Below are 14,422 nucleotides of genomic sequence, written 5' to 3' on the forward strand. Positions count from 1 at the left end.
ATTCTGGAATAACCCTTGGCAACCAAAGAACCAACACCCCACAAGGTCAGCATGCAGCCACACCCATGTGACCCTTTATGATGTCCCAGCCCATCCTCTCCATGCTGGAATAGCTCCTGGAAACCAAAGAACCAACGCCCCACACCCCCAAAGTGCAGCCCCACCCATCTACCAGGGGACTCTTTGTGATGTCACGGCCTTTCCCCCAGGAAAGAAAGCCTGTAACCTTCAGGTTTCAGGTGCAGTTGGTGGGCCACCCTGGACACTCCATGGGCAGCAAGACCTTTTTGTCCTACCACCTTTAGTCTGGCAGGAATCTTTGTCCACATTCAAATTTGGCAGTCGGACTGACAATTCCAGCGCAGGGTTCCTGAAAGCAAACAACAGCCCTGCCCTCCAGGAAAGTGAATTGTGAAGATAGACCCGCTCCCATGTTTAACACCTCAGGCAAAACCACCCTGTTAACACCTTTCCCAACCTTCCCCATCCTTTCCCAAAGCTGAGATGTGGAAAGAACAAGTTCCCTTGTCCCTGGCTCTGCTGCTGTGCTGGGAGTCTCTTCCCTCCAGTTCTGCACACAGGCACTGCTCCTGCAGCTCCAGAGAAGGGCTGAAGAAGCATCTTCAACACAGAAATCAGGGCAGGTGTATCAGGGATTGTTGATATTTTTTGGTCTGTGTTTGGCCCAGCCACCTGCAAAAGTTTTGTTCTTTGCCTGCCAAATTTACTGAGAAACAGGAACTTCATCCTTGGAGAGACAATTTCTTGTATAAACTGTTTTAATTGGTGTTCTGTGATCGGTTGGTTGTCTGTAGAGGACATTTGAAGGAGAAACTGAAGAGGAGAGGATGAAGTAAAGCCCCCAGACCCAAATAGATCAGAGCCCTTGAGTGAAGCAGCGCAAGTGCGAGGGGAATCCCCACGTTCTCCCGCATGGCTGAAGGGGGGCACTCACAGAACGGGGCAGGGACCGAGGGCCTCTGGCTGGGCGGTGCTGCCACACCGGCCCAGGGAGACGTCACCGGCTCAGTGGATAAAAATGCAGGTGGCTCGTGCTTGGGGCTCTCAAGCTTCACAGGAAGGACAACGTTGCCTTTTGTGGAGACGCCGCTGTCTTTGTGAGCCTGCTGACCCTCCAAGGATGCAGCCTCTGCTGGGGGGAATTCTGTTTATCCTGGGGTCGGTAAGACAACCTCCTAAAACACACCTGAGTGAGTGGGGGTTTCCCTGAGGGCTCAGTTCACTCCCTTCCTTTCCTGTCTCTCGGGTTCCCGTTTACTTGGCCACTTTCTGTAATAAATATTGGATTTATTGTTGAGCTTTCAGCAGTGTCTTGGTTTTCAATCTCAGCATCCTTTCAGACTCACCCCATTACAGGGACTCAAGACTGACAATTCCAGCGAATGTGTTCTGACTCCAATCAAATGTATTTCCACCCAGGAAAGGAAGCATTTACTCTCCATCTCTCTTGTGCAATTGGTGAGCTGCCGTGGTCCGTAATGAACACATGAGGGCTGCAGGGTTCGAAGCACAGGGTAGCAGATCCTGGGCAGATCTGCTTTTATTCAAAATGGGGGGCTTTTATAGGGCAGGCTGAGGAGGGTTCTGGAAAAAGGGAGTGGATATGGAAAACTAGGAGGGGTTAACATGAATATGTAACAGGAAGGTGGGTACATGACCACGAGGTAACTTGAAAGGGATATGATTGGGTAGGACACAGACAGCGCAGTAAGTTGTCCAGTAAGAGAGTAGCAAACAGTCCAAAGGAGAAAACTTTACAGCAACACAGGGGAACATGCCTGAACGTGCCCTGAAACAATAGCATCAACTTAACTATAGGTTTTAGCCAAACAGTCCCTGCAAACAATCCATTAGACAAAGGTAGGGTCACTGCTCTTCTCCTCAAGAAACTCTTCCAGAGCAGGTACTATTCATCCTCCTTGCAGTCACCTCCAACAGTGAGCCACTCTTGACACTCCATTTATACATAGAGCTTCCTGTGCTGGCACCTTTTGTCTGGGAGGAGTCTTCATTCTTATTCCATTTTCGAGCTCAGGCTGACAATTGCAGTTCAGGGGTTCTGACACCAAACAGATGCATTTCCACCCAGGACAAGAAAGACCTTACCTTCCATCTCTCCTTTGGAATTCGTCATCCACTCTTGGCACTCCACACACAGAGCTCTTTCTGCTGGCTCTTTATTCCTGGGAGGAATCTTCATTCTTATTCCATTTTAGGACTCAGACTGACCATTTCAGCGCAGGTTTTCTGAACCAAAACAAATGCATTTCCACCCAGGAAAGAAAACCCTTACCCTCCATCTCGCCTGTGCAATTGTTGACTCAATCTTGGATCTCCATGCACACATAGAGCTTCCTGTGCTGACACCTTTCAGCTGGGAGGAATCTTAATACTTATTCCATTTTGTGACTCAGACTGAAAACTCCAGCCCAAGGGCTCTGACACCAAACAAATGCATTTCCACACAAGGAAAGGAAGCCCTTACCCTCCATCTCTCCTGTGCAATTGGTGAGCCACTCTTGGCACTCCATGCGCACATGGAACTTCCTGTGCAGACACCTTTTGTCTGGGAGGAATCTTTGTCCGTATTCCATTTTGGGACTCTGACCATTCCAGGGAAGCAATTCTGACACCAAACAAATTAATTTTTATTCATGAAAGAAAGCCCTTATTGTTGATCTCTGCTATGGAATTGGTGAGCCCCTCTTGGCACTCCATGCACACATAGAGCTTCCTGTGCTGGCACCTTTTGTCTGGGAGGAATCTTCATTCTTATACCATTTTGGGACTCAGACTGAAAATTGCAGTTCAAGGTTTCTGACACCAAAGAAACGAAGTTCCACGCAGGAAAGAAAGCCCTTACCCTCCATCTCTCCTGTGCAATTGGTGAGCCACTCTTGACACTCCATAGACACATAAACGTTCCTGTGCTGGCACCTTTTGTCCGGGAGGAGTCTTTGTTCATATCTCATTTTGGGGCTCAGACTGATCATTCAAGTGCAAGGGTTCTGACACCAAACAAATGAAGTTCCACGCAGGAAAAAAAACCTTCCCCTCCATCTCTCCTGTGCAATTGGTGAGCCACTCTTGGCACTCCAGGTACAAAGAGATCTTCTTATGCTGGCACATTTTGTCTGGGAGGAATCTTCATTCTAAATCCGTTTTTAGACTTAGACTTACCATTTCAGCACAGGGGTTCTGAAACCAAACAAATGAAGTTCCACTATGGAAAGAAAGCCCTTACCCTCCATGTCTCCTGTGCAAATGATGAGCTACTCTTGGCATTCCATGAACACATAGATCTTCCTGCTCTGACACCTTTTGTCTGGGAGGAATCTTCATTCTTATGCCATTTGGGGGATCAGACTTGTGGAGTGCTGAGCTGAAAAAACACACACTATGGGCAAACCATACTAATTGGCCTCAGTTAGGCCTGCCCCTGACATAGCCAGAAGCCTCTTTGCAGGCAGTGGAAAGATACAGGAGCAGTGATAACAGACTGCAGGAATGTAAACAAAGAGAAACCTGTGATAAAAATAAGGAGGAGTTTTAGGAGAAAAACAATGTCTTCACATCACATGGACATCTGTGTGCACCCAATAGGCAGTGTGTCAGTAATGCATGCTCGGTTCATGGGTTACAGCAAATAACCAATAGTTTGAAAGTGATCACGCCCCGGGGGGCAGTGAAAGTATATAAGAGGTTGGGTTATGTAAATAAAGCAGAACATTTGTGTAAATCATCCTGATTTGTGTGCAGTTTGTTCTGGAAACTCCTCCGCCAACACCCACGTTATATCACAGCTGTCCCTTTGTTGTCACCAGTCCCCTGTGACGTCACTTGTCCCCAGTGATATCAGTGCTGTCTCTGTGATGTCACGGTGTTACCGATGATGTCACTGGTGTCTCTGCTATGTCACCTCTGTCCTTGTCAAGTCACCGATATCCCCATTGATGTCACTGATGTCCTTGGGAGATCACAGCTGCCCCTTTGTTTTCACCAGTCTTCTGTGATGTCACTGCTCCACAATGATGTCACTGCTGTCCCTGTAATGTTACCACTCTCCCCTGTGATGCCACCAATGTCCCCTGTGATGCCACCAATGTCCCCCATGATATCACTGTGTCTCTGTGTTGTTATTCAGGTCCCCTGTGATGTCACCAATGTCCCTGTGACATCACAGCTTTCCCTTTGTTGTCACCAGTCCCCAGTGTTATTTTTGTCCCCAATGATGCCATTGCCAATGGTAGCACCATGTCCCCATGACGTCAGCAATGTCCCTGTGATGTCACTGATGCCCTTGTGACATCATGGTTTTCCATTTGTTGACAACAGTTGCGTATGATTTCACAGGTTCCTGTGTGATGTCACCACTGTTCCCTGTGATGTCACCAATGTCCCCAATGATATCACTAGTGTCTCTGTCTTGTCATCTCCACCTTCTCTAATGTCACCGATGTCCCTGTGACATCACTGCTGTCCCTCTGTTGTCACTCTGATGTCACTGGTCCCCAGTGAGGTCCCTGCTGTCTCTGTGATGTCACCACTGTCCCCTGTGATGGCACCAATGCCCCCGATAATGTCACTGGTGTCTCTGTGATGTCACCACGATCCCCTCTGATGTCACGGAGAGCCCTATGACATCACGGTTGTCCCTTTGTTGTCAGCAGTCCCCTGTGAGGTCACTGGTCCCCAGTGATGTCACCAATGACCCTGTGATGTCACCACTATCCCCTGTGATGCCACCAGTGTCACTAATAATGTCACTGGTGTCTCTGTGATGTCACATGTGGCCTTGTGATGTCACCGATGTCCCCAGTCATGTCACAGATGTCTCCAATTATGTCACTGCTTTTCTTGTGATGTCACCACTGTCCCCAGGGGTGACACCATGTTCCCATGATGTCACCAATGTCCCTGTGATGTCACCAGACCCCTATGACATCACTGTTGTGTCTGTGACATCACAGTCATCCTTTCATTGTCATCAACCATCTGTGATGTCACTGGTCTTTAATGATGTTACTGCTGTCTCTGTGATGTCACCACTGTCCCCAGCAGTGGCACTGATATCCCTGTGATGTCACCAATGTCCCTGTGACATCATGGCTTTTCCTTTCTTGTCATCAATCCCCTGTGATGTCACTGGTCCCCAATGATGTCAGTGCTGTCCCTGTGATGTCACCACTGTCCCCTGTGATGTCAACAATGTCCCTGATCAAGTCACTGGTGTCCCTGTAAAGTCACTGATGTTCCTGTGATGTCACCCCTGTCCTTGTGAAATCACCCATGTCCCATATGATGTCACTGATGTCCCTGTGATACCACGCTTGCCCCTTTCTTTTGCACAGTCCCCTGTGATGTCAATGGTACCCATTGATGTCACCCATGTCCCTGTGATGACACCAATATCCCCAATGCTGTCACTGATGTCTCTTTGATGTCAACCATGTACTTGTGATGTCACTGATGTCCCTGTGACATCACAGCTGTCTCTCTATTTTCACCAGTCTCCTGTGATGACACTCGTCCCCAGTGATGTCACCAATGTCCCTTTCAATAGGGTTAGGGTTTAAGGTTAGGGTTAGTCTTAGGTTTAGGCATAGGTTTTAGGGTTAGGGTTACAGGTTAGGGGTTAGTGTTAAGGTTTAGGGTTTAGGGGTTTGCTTTGGGTTAGGATTAAGGGTTAGGACTAGGGTTAGGGGTTAAGGGTTTTGGGTTAGGCTTAGGCTTACATTTAGGCTTTGGTTTTGGGGTTAGGGTTCAAGTTTAGGGGTTAGGGTTAGGATTTGGGCTAAGGATTAGTTAAGGGTTAGGTTTTTGGTAGTGTTTTGGTTAAAGTAAGGGATAGGGGTACGGTTTGGGTTTAGGGTTTAGCATTAGGTTCAGGTTTGGTTGGGTTTTTTTAAGTTTAGGTCTTGGGTTCAGTGCTGTCTAAGATCCCTCACAGTCCAAAGGTGCCTGCACAGAAAGCTCTTGCTCTTTGTGTAGTGCTGAGCATGACACAACAACTGCACTGGAGAGACAGAGGCTCAGGGCTTTCTTTCCCGGGTGCAATGCCACTCATTCACTTGTAGGGACGCTGGGCTGAAACTGCTGTCTGACAGCCAAAATTCCATAAGGACGAAGAAAACTCCCTGACCAAAGGGGTTCGCACAGAAAGCTCTTCCTCTTTATATAGTGCCGAGAGAGGTGCCCCAACTGCACTGGGTAGATGGTGAGTCAGGGTTAGGGTGAGTGTTCGGGGCTATGATTAAAGGTTAGGGTTAGCGTAACTACACAAAGAGCAAGAGCTTTCTGTGCCAGCATCTTTGGTCTTGGATGGATCTTAGACAACACTGAACCCTAGACTTAACCTTAAAAACAAACCTAATTCTGCACCTAATGCTGAACCCTAAACCCTAACCGTACCCCTATCCCTTACTCTAACCCAAATGTTACATGAACCCTAATCAAACCCTAATCCCTAACCCTAACCTTAAAACCTAAGCCTAAACCTAAGCCTAAACCTAACCCTAAACCCTTACCCCCTAACCTTAACCCTAACCCTTAACCCTAAACCCTAACCCTAACGCTAATGAGAGGGACATTGGTGACATCACTGGGGACGAGTGACATAACAGGGGATATGTGAAAACAAAGAGACAGCTGTGATGTCACAGGGACATTGGTGACATCACAAGTACATGGCTGACATCAAAGAGACATCAGTGACATCATTGGGGATATTGGTGACATCACAGGGGACAGTGGTGACATCACAGGGACATGGGTGACATCATTGGGTACCGGTGACATCCCAGGGTGGTGTGGAAAAGGGACAAGTGTGGTATCACAGGGAAATCAGTGACATCACAGGGGACATTGATGATTTCACAAGGACAGGGGTGACATCACAGTGACACCAGTGATATCATCAAGGACATTGGTGACATCACAGGAGACAGAGGTGACATCACAGGGGACTGGTGACAACAAAGAAAAGCCCTGATGTCACAGAAAATTCAGTGACATCATGGGGACATGGAGCCACAGCTGGGGACAGTGGTGACATCACAGAGACAGCAGTGACATAATTGGAAACCAGTGACATAACAGGGGACTGATGACAACAATAGGAAAGCCATGATGTCACAGGGACATCGGTCACATCACAGGGGACGTCAGTGACTGCACAAGACCAGAGGTGACATCACAGAGACACCAGTGACATCATCGGTGACATCGGTGACAGTCATGATATAACGGGGACAGTGGTGACATCACAGGGTTCTCGTGACAACAAGGATATTGGTGACATCACGGGAACAAGGTGCCACTGCTCGGCACAATGGTGACACCACAGGGACAGCAGTGACATCACTGGGGACCAGTGATATCACAGGAGGGTGGCTAAAACAAGGGGAGAGCCATGATGTGACAGGGACATCAGTGACATCAAAAGGTCTAGTGAAATCACAGGGACATGGATGACATCACTGACATCACAGGGGACTTGTGAAAACAAGGGGACAGCCGTGATGTCACTGGGAAATTGTTAACATCACGGGGATATGATGACATTGCTGGGGAGAGTGGTGACATCACAGGGACAACAGGACATCATTGGGGACATTTGTGACATCACAGGGGACAGGGATGATACCCCAGAGACACCAGAGACATTAATGGGGACAGTGGTGACATCACAGGGGACAGCGGTGACATCACAAGGCCGGGGGAGACATCACAGAGACACCAATGACATGATTGGTGATGTCACAGGGACATCAGTGAAGTCGCAGGGGGTCGGGGTAACATCACAGAAGCACCAGTGACATCATCGTGTTCAATGGTGACATAAGAGATGACATTGGTGACATTACATGGAAAGTAGTGATGTCATTGTGGTCCAGTGACATCACAGGGGACTGTTGAAAACAAAAGGACAGTTGAGATGTCACAGGGACATTCGTGACATCACAGGGGACATCACTGAGATAACAACGACACGAGTGACATCACAGTGGACTAACGAGAACAGAAGCTAAGCCGTGTCGTCGTAGGGGACATCAGTGACTTCACAAGGACAGGAGTGACATCACAAACACACCACTGACATGATCGGGGACATTGCTGACATCGCAGGGGATACTGGGGACATCACAGGGACATCGGTGAAATCACTGGGGAACAGTGAAATTACAGAGGATTGGTGAAAACAAAGGGATAGCAGCGATGTCACAGGGACATCAATGACATCACAGGGACAGGGATGAAATCACAGAGACAGCAGTGATATCACTGGGGACCAGTGATGACAACACAGAGACACCAGTGACATTAATGGGGACATCTTTGATATCACAGGGGACATCAATGACTTCACAGGGCCAGGGTGACATCACAGAGACACCAGTGATATAACTGGTGACACTGGTGACATCACAGGGACATCGGTGACATCACTGGGGAGACTGGTGACTTCATAAGGATGAGGGTGACAATACATAGACAGCAGTGACATCATCAGGGACATTGGTGACATCCCAGGGGACAGTGGTGACATCACACGGACATCGGTGATATCACTGGGGACCAGTGACATCCCAGGGGACTGGTGACAAGGAAGGGACAGCTGTGATGTCACAGGGGCATCACTGACATCAGTGGGGTCTGGTGACATCACAGGGCCATCATTGTCCTCAGTGGGGACATGGTGCCACAACGGGGGACAGTGGTGACATCACAGAGACAGAATTTACATCACTGTGGACCAGTGACGTTACAGGGGACTGTTGACAACAAAGGGACAGCCGTGATGGCACAAACCCATCGGTGGCATCAAAGGGGTCTGGTGACATCAGAGGGACTTTGGGGACATCATAGGGACATGGTGGCACTGCTGGGGACAGTGGTGAAATCACAGGGACATCGGTGACATCATTGGGGACCAGTGACATCATTAGGGACAGCAGTGACATCACAGGGACAGTGGTGACATCCGTGGGGACAGCAGTGACATCACTGGAGACCAATGACATCACAGCTGTCTGGTGACATCACAGGGACTGCGATGACATCAGTTGGACAGTTGTGACATCATTGGGAACACCAGTGACATCCCAGGGACAGTGGTGACATCACTGGGGATGTTGGGGATGTTTGGGGCCCTTTGGAGGGCACCTGCCTGGGGGTTTTCATGCGAGCACGGACGACTCAGCACAGCAATGTGATGATCAGAGAGCGCCGTTGATTGGAATCAAGCAGCAGTCTTTTATCCAGTTTTCTAACAATACTCTTCTATCAACTCTGTTTCTTTAATATTTTTATGTCCTTTCCCACTCTGATAGCCGGTACTGAGACCCTGTTTTCTATATCTAGTTTTGCTACTGTTTCTCTTGGTAGATCTTTCACATCCTGGTACCATCAGAAGGCCATCAGAACAACAGATCATGTTTTCAGAATAGAAACATAAAAGATTATTTCTCATAGCAGCATATCCTCTGTGTTAGCAACATAAGATTGTGTTCTCACAGCTGCAGCATATCCTCTATATTAGCACTAAAAATCCCTACACTTCCCTCTTTTTCTTTAAACAAAGCAGATACAGTTTGAGCCATTAAGCTGTGAAAACATTGAACCAGACATGGCAGAAAAATACACACTCCTGGAAGCAGAAAGACAACGGGTGCCAACCACTGTACAGTTTGCATAAGCTGATTCTGGGGGGGCTTTGGGAGGGCACCTGCCCTTCAACAATCAGGACTGCAGAGAACTGGGAAGCTTTACTGGGAGCACTGGGAGCAGGCGGCTGGTGTGAGAACAAAAGCAGGGCCGGGGGGGACACACGACCCCCCAAACTCCGGGTGGGGATGGATTGGGGGGTCCCAGCTGGGCCCGAGGCCACAGGGAGGGGCTGTGGCCGCCGCCGGCTCAGGAGCTCTGTGGGGAGAGAAAAGAGGGTGACAGCGGGCTGGGGGGGCAGGGGGGCACACACGCTCTGGGGAACGGGAGACACGACCCTGGGGACCCTCCTTTACCTTCTCCCACAGGTAGAAGCCGAGCCCCAGCGCCAGGAAGACGAAACCCAACACGAAGCCCCCGACCCCCACCAGAATCTTGCTGTGCACGGTGTCCTGTGGCATCTCTGGGGAAGCCGAGGGGGTCAAGACCCCCAAAACCTCCCAGAGACCACCCAAGACCCCCCGAAAACCGTGTCTTGGTCTCCCCAGCCCCCCAGCACTCTTTGAAACCTCCTGCCAGTCTCTTTCCAGCCCCTCGGGGATCCCCAAAGCCCCTCCCATCCCACTTAGGACCCTCCACCCCCCTCCCATCACCCCCAGGACACCCCTGAACCCCTCCCAGTCCATTCCCACCCCACCTAGCACTTCCCCAACCCAATCCCAGTCAACCCAAGACCCTGCAAACCTCCCTCCCGTCCCTCCCAGGCTCCCCCAAACTCCCTCCCAGTCTCCCCCAGGACTCCCCACAACCCCTCTCAGCCCTCCCAGGACACCCCAACCTCCTCCTTAACTTCTCCATTGCCCCCCAAAGTGCCTGCCAGTGTCCCCAGTGCTTCCCCAGACCCCTGATCCCCTGCCAGTGTCCCCCCATGCTGGGGGGGCCGGGCCGTACCCCAGTGCCGGCTGAGGGGGTGCTCCAGGCTGACGTGCTCCACCTGGCAGGTGTAGGTGACCCCGTGCCGGGGGGGGATTTCCAGCATCACCAGCACCTGGTAGGTCCAGTCCCCGTTGGGGACCACGTCGGTGGCCACCACGTGCTCCGGCAGCTCCTGCCCATCCTGGAACCACCTCACCTGCACCGGGCAGGGTAGAAATCCATCACGGAGCAGAGCAGGGGCTGGGGCCTGGCTGGGAGCTCGAGGGCACCAGCGAGATGGACACGCTGGGGGGCACTGGGAGAGACGGGGGAGATACTGGGTTGAGCTGGGAGGCACTGGGGAGAGAGGGCAAAGGGCTTGTAGGACATGGGTAGGGGTTTGGATGGCAGTGGGAGGGACTGGGATGGCAATGGAAGGGACTGGGATGGCAATGGAAGGGACTGGGATGGCAGTGGGAGGGACTGGGATGGCAGTGGGAGGGACTGGGAATGGACTGGGGTAGAAGGGGATGGGCCGGGGGGGTCACTGGGGAGAGAGTTGGGAGATGTGGGAGTGAACTGAGAACGACTGGGAATGGACTGAGAGGGTCTGGGAGTGGAGTGAGAGGTAATGGGAATGACTGGGAGGGACTGGGAAGGACTGGGAAGGGCCTGAGCGGGACTGGGAGGTGAGTCCTGGTGAGGGAACTCTACTCTGCGGGTCTGCCCAGCAACTAATGAGTAATCGGAGATGCGCGCTCTGATTGGCTGAGGGGAGGGAGAGCGGTGGCCCTAGCGAGGCAGAGATGCGGAAGGTCACTGGGAGAGACTGGGGTGGACTGGGGGACACTGGAAGAAACTGGAATGGCAACAGGAGACTGGGATGGATTTGGGGGCACTAGGAGGGGGCACAAGGCCACGAGGATGGGCACAAGAAGAGCTGAGGGGTCAGGGGTGATTCCCAAGGAGGGTTTCAGGGGCGATTCCCAAGGAGGGTTTCAGGGGCTCCAGGGTCATTCCCAGGGCAGGGGAATTCCCAAGGGGACCCGCTCTGCCCCGCGCTCACCTCTGCGGTTCACAAGGAACGCGGTGGACACCTCGTAGTTGTGCCGGCAGAACGTGTCCACTGCAGCCCGTTTGTTCTCCAGTACATCCTGTTGTCTGTTCCAGTGCCTGGCCTGGATCTCCCCAAACGGGGTGTCCCCTACAAAGACCCCCACATCGCTGTCGAAGTGCACGAACTGCTTCCGGTTGTAGATTTTCCTCTCCACAAACCTCACCCGCTCGGTGCCGTTGATGAAGTGACACTCCTGGTTTCTCAACTCCTGGAACACCCCTGTGTGTGCAGGACACGGGTCAGGGGGTACCCTGTCCCCACCATCATCCCCCAGCCTCCCACAGCAGGTTGGGAGCTTGGGGGCCACCCCGGACCCCCCTTTCCCACCCCCCTCTGCCCCACGGACGCCGCGTCACCAGCTCTTGACTTGGGGGGAACCCCCTTATCAACCCCCCTGGGATGGACAGGAGGATTGAGGACTCCCCCAGGGCGGATCCGACACCCCCCCAAACCACTGCAGGGATCCAGTGATGGGGGACACAGAGGGACCCCCATGGCACCCCTCTTCCTTCTCTCCTACCCCCCTTTTGCCCCTCTCCCACCCATTTTCCCACTGTCCTCCCAATCCCCAGACCCCCCCCCGCGCTCAGTTTGGGGCTCCCACTCCCTTCCCACTAATTCCGAGGGTTCCAACCCCCCTCTCGTGCTCACTTTTAGGGTTCCCACCCCCTCTTTTCTCTCCTCTTTCCCCTTTCCCGCCCCCCCCGCTCACCCGAGAGCTCCTCGCCCGCAGCCGGGGGGGCTCCCAGCACCACCAGTACCACCAGTACGGCCCCAGCTCCCCGCACACGCTCCATCACCAGCGCCGGGCAGGGACTGACACGCCAAAACCAGCCGGGTGGAGCCGTTTTTGGGCTGTTTTGGACGCGCTCTGATTGGCTGAGCGCAAAGTTCGGGCTCGTTTAGCGTCGCGTCTTCCCGGCAACTGATGAGTCATTAGCAATGTGCGCTCTGATTGGCCACAGTTCGCGTCGGTGCTTTCTGATTGGCTGAGACCCTTCGTGGCGCTGCAGCCTCGGGGGTGGGGGGTTCTGGGCAGTCCGTGGGGTGCGGGGCAGGTGGGAACTCAAGGGAACCCACAAATGGGCGTCCAGGGGTCCCACAACTCTGCCGATCCCAGAAACGGCGATCCGGCTGTCCCGGAGCTCCGACGTGTCCCCAAAACCGAGTGGAGGGCGTTCTCTGATTGGCTGATCTCGGTGAGGGCTCAGTTTGGGTCGGGTCTGCCAGGCAACTGATGACGCGGCAGCAACGCTCGCTCCCATTGGCTGCTGCTGGGACTGACTCTGCCCGCGGCCTGGAGGGTCCAAGGTGGGTTTTGGGGGGTCCCGGATTGCTGGAGTTTGGCTTTGTGGTGTCCTGGATACGTGGGATTTTGGGGGGCTGACGTTGCCCAAACCTTCCCATTCCCAGGATTTTCAAAGCCCCCCCCCCAATATCCCCCACTAAGCAGTACTACAGAGAACTGGGAACTCGGAAGCTTTACTGGGAGCACTGGGAGCAGCAGGCGGCTGGTGTGAGAACAAAAGCAGGGCCAGGGGGGACACACGATCCCCCCAAACTCCAGGTAGGGATGGACTGGGGGATCCTGGCTGTGCCCGAGGCCCCGGGGAGGGGCTGCGGCCGCCGCTGGCTCAGGAGCTCTGTGGGGAGAGAAAAGGGGGTGACAGCGGGGTGGGGGGCAGGGGGGACACCGGGATACACCCAGAGCTGGACTGGATCCAGCGGGACCAGAACTGGGGCAACTGGGACCATATTGGGAGCACCTGGGCCCCTACTGGGGTTACACTGGGATCATACTGGGAGTGACTGCAATAATACTGGGAGTGTGTGAGAGGGACTGCAGCTATACTGGGGATGAGTCGGATCAAACTGGCTTCGTACTGGAAGTGTCTGGATGTTACTGGGATTATACTGGGATCAGACTAGGATCATACTGGGAGCAGCTGGTTCTATGCTAGGGGCAACTGGGAGCTAGTAGGATACCACTGGGAGTAACTGGGGCCATGCTGGGCACAGCTGGGATCATACTGGGTGCAACTGGGCCCACAGTGAAGGTGGCTGGGGTCATACTGGGAGTGACTGAGAGCATTCTGAGGGTAGTTGGGACCATGTTGGTCTAACTGGGATATACTGGGAGCAAGTGGGATCATGCTGGATGTGACTGGGACCACACTGGGAGTGACTGGGAGTGGCTGTGAGCAACTGGGATCATGCTGGAAGCTACTGGGAGGAACTGGGAGTGAGTGGGGCCACACTGGGGGCAACTGGGATATACTGGGAGAGACCAGGAGTGACTGGGATCATACTGGGACTGTCTGGGAGCATACTGGGACTGACTGGGAGCAGGCTGAGGTCGACTGTGAGAGACTGGGAGTGACAGGGATCCTACTGGGAGGCACTGGGACTGTAGTGGGGTGAATGGGAGCAAGTGGGACCCTGCTGGGGGTAAATGGCCTTATACTGGTGTGATGGTTTTGATCTAGGCCTTCCTGGTAACCAGTTTGTAACCAAGGAAGTGGTCAAGTACCCAGTATTCCATACGATTTTTACGTAAACCAGAGTATAAATAAGTTGGAGATTAGAGACCTCTCTCTCTTCTCTTCCAACGAGGGTCGGGAACTGTAGATCCTTGCATTGGTCTCGCTTATCTAAAGCTGAGGCCTGCGGCGACCGCTGGCCTGCCACGTGGGGGTTCGGAGA

General features: G+C 52.6%; 1 pseudogene; it reads right to left on the bottom strand.

Annotated features, from left to right (window-relative positions):
• Positions 1–9,936: 9,936 nt before the first annotated feature.
• On the bottom strand, positions 9,937–12,516 carry LOC126635004 (class II histocompatibility antigen, B-L beta chain-like; annotated as a pseudogene).
• Positions 12,517–14,422: the final 1,906 nt, after the last annotated feature.

This window comes from Myiozetetes cayanensis, unplaced genomic scaffold (assembly GCF_022539395.1).
Source record: "Myiozetetes cayanensis isolate MyiCay16 unplaced genomic scaffold, myiCay2020 scf1039, whole genome shotgun sequence".
NCBI classification, from domain to species: Eukaryota; Metazoa; Chordata; class Aves; order Passeriformes; family Tyrannidae; genus Myiozetetes; species Myiozetetes cayanensis.